This window comes from Babylonia areolata, chromosome 13 (assembly GCF_041734735.1).
Source record: "Babylonia areolata isolate BAREFJ2019XMU chromosome 13, ASM4173473v1, whole genome shotgun sequence".
In the NCBI taxonomy this organism is placed as follows: Eukaryota; Metazoa; Mollusca; class Gastropoda; order Neogastropoda; family Buccinidae; genus Babylonia; species Babylonia areolata.
This window is the reverse complement of record NC_134888.1, coordinates 38,986,067-38,988,566: the sequence shown is the minus strand read 5'-3', so window position 1 is coordinate 38,988,566 and position 2,500 is coordinate 38,986,067. Positions and strand designations below refer to the sequence as shown.

Below are 2,500 nucleotides of genomic sequence, written 5' to 3'. Positions count from 1 at the left end.
GTAGTTAGGATCACTAACAGAAAAAAGGTGTGTACTTGTAGTTAGGATCCTCTAACGTGTTTTGGACTCAGCGTGTCATGAGGATTCTTAGAATCTCCTGAAGGAGGTGGCAGGATGGTTTAAGACGCTCTCATCTGCCAATACCGTGTCCGTGAGAGGGGTTCGATTCCCGCAATCGCCCTTTCTCCCAAGTGTGACAGGACAAATCAGAGAGTCTTGTCATCCGGATGAGACGATAAACTGATGTCCCGAGCGCAGCACGCACTTGGCGCGCTGAAAAAGAATCAGTGGCAAAGGGAAGAAAGGGGGTTGTTCAATGGCAAAATGCTGTAGAAGAAATTCATAATTCACTAGGATATGCACACAAACACAATATGCATGCACTCAAGGCCGGACATCACGCGTTGAGTTATGCTGCTGGTCAGGCATCTGTCGTACAGATGTAGTGTAGCGTATATGGATTTGTCTGAACGCAGTGACGCCTCCTTGGAAAACCTCGAAACTGAATCTCCTGCTACTCCAGTTGAGGGCGTCTCTTTTTCCGGAAACCGTGATCTGCAGCAAGCAAAGCGAGGGCTGTTCAGCCATTACTCAGGGTCAAATCACAAAAACCACTACATTACGTCATTCGGCAGCAGGTGTGTGAAACAACGAAAAGAAGTAAAAGGCGCATCCCTGAAAAGGCCCCGTTGTCTTGCCGTCGGCTGGGCTATAAACAACATGGTATGAAGCGAAATGAAAGGCCAGGCAATGTCTCCGACAGTTGTGAAAAACAATCTACTTCGTAACTAAACTTCCGGTGTACTATCCAAAATAAGAATCAGATCAGAATAACGTCTTGATGCCGCAACAAGCCAAACAGTGATCAACTGGACTGGGTATATAATAACAGTAGCATTCTTGAGTGTTATCTTGCAAAATCGAGTCCTGTCTACATGCACCCTCCCCCCCCCCCCGACTCCCTCTCTCCCCCCCCCCCCGTGACCCCCACGCACACACACCCCCTGTACCAACGATCATTTTACCTGGCAATGCTTGGTTATTTTCGCTCTTCAGTTTTGTTTCTCAAGGAAGCCGCCTCGTGTGAGAATTCTGGACTTCAGTATTGCATTGCAAACAGCTGGCTGTCCACAGCGAGGATGGGTGTGCATGCATTTAATAATAACATAACATCCGGCTTGTCTCCGCTGACTAATCGATTGTTTTCACGATTTTGTTCTGTTAATAAGTTTTATTTTCCATTGCCTGCGTTTGTGGTCGACATGGTCAATCTAATTATCTCTTCGGCTTTTACACGTGACTTCAACACATGCGTGCGCGGGATGAAGAAACATTCTGACTCCGACTGACACTGGGCTGAAGCTTACTTTGACGGAGTCTGCTGATGGAGTCCACTAATGAAAAATGTATCTGCAGACAGCATTTCAGTAACGAGAGACTTTTGGGTCTTAATTCATCAGACGAGGATTTTTGTTGTTGTTGTTGTTTGTTTTTTTGAAGGACCTATGGTGCTTGTCGGATTGGAGTTATGTTCATGAAATGCTACTGCGCCTCTTTGCACGGTGCTAAGGCTTTTAGATGAATGAATAAACTAAAGAAATACCAGTATGACGATGAGTCTGAGTCTTTGTCTGTCTGTCTCTCTCTCTGTCTGTCTCTCTCTGTCTCTCTCTCTCACACAAACACACACACACACACATATATATAGACGCAGACACAGATACATACAGGCACAGACACACGCACACAGAAACACACACACACACACACACACACACACTGTCAGCACCCTCACTCCCAACCTCGCACAGCATCTCTCTCTCTCTCCCCCCCTCTCTCTCTCTCCCCCCCCTCTCTCTCTCTCTCTCTCCCCCTCTCTCTCTCTCTCTCCCCCCCTCCTCTCTCTCTCCGTCACTAGCTCTCTCCGTGATGGCTTCATTTATGCGAATGGCGTGCTCATAAGTCCGCAAGAAATAATTTTCGCCGAGTTTACGGAGGAAAAGTACGAGATTAATTGAACGCCTCTTTGCCTCTCCAAACTGTCAGATCCCAGTCTGGGCTGTAGCAGGGAATGTATTGATTCTCCGGGGCCACACACCGCCACAACCTGTGTATGGAACCCTTCAAGTGTCAGAAGATTTCGATTACTGTTTATGAAGGAATTTTACATAGGGTTGGCAAATTTGACAAAATATAAAACCTGTCGAAGGAGAAATCTCTTTTTGGATGAGAGGATTATATTACGGTTGTTTTAACAATTAAGCTGCCAAGGAACATACGAAAACGTTTAACCCTTTCACCACCAGCCAATTTAGAGTGCAAAATTCGCTTGTGCTATAAACACAGAAAATATTGTGTCTAAGAATAGCTGGAGATTCCCCGTGTAATGTGTAGTAAATATGGCCTACCCTACCACCGAACATTAAAAGCAGTAGGTCTTTGGATAACAGACCAATGGTCTGGTCACCCTTCAGTGACATGGGTCCTCTACCTAGCTGCT

General features: G+C 46.1%; 1 protein-coding gene across 1 annotated transcript in view; it reads right to left on the bottom strand.

The window, feature by feature from the left end:
- Positions 1-2,500, bottom strand: part of LOC143288765 (uncharacterized) — a 259,142-nt gene that overhangs the window by 63,415 nt on the left and 193,227 nt on the right. The gene's annotated exons all lie outside the window — the stretch shown is intronic.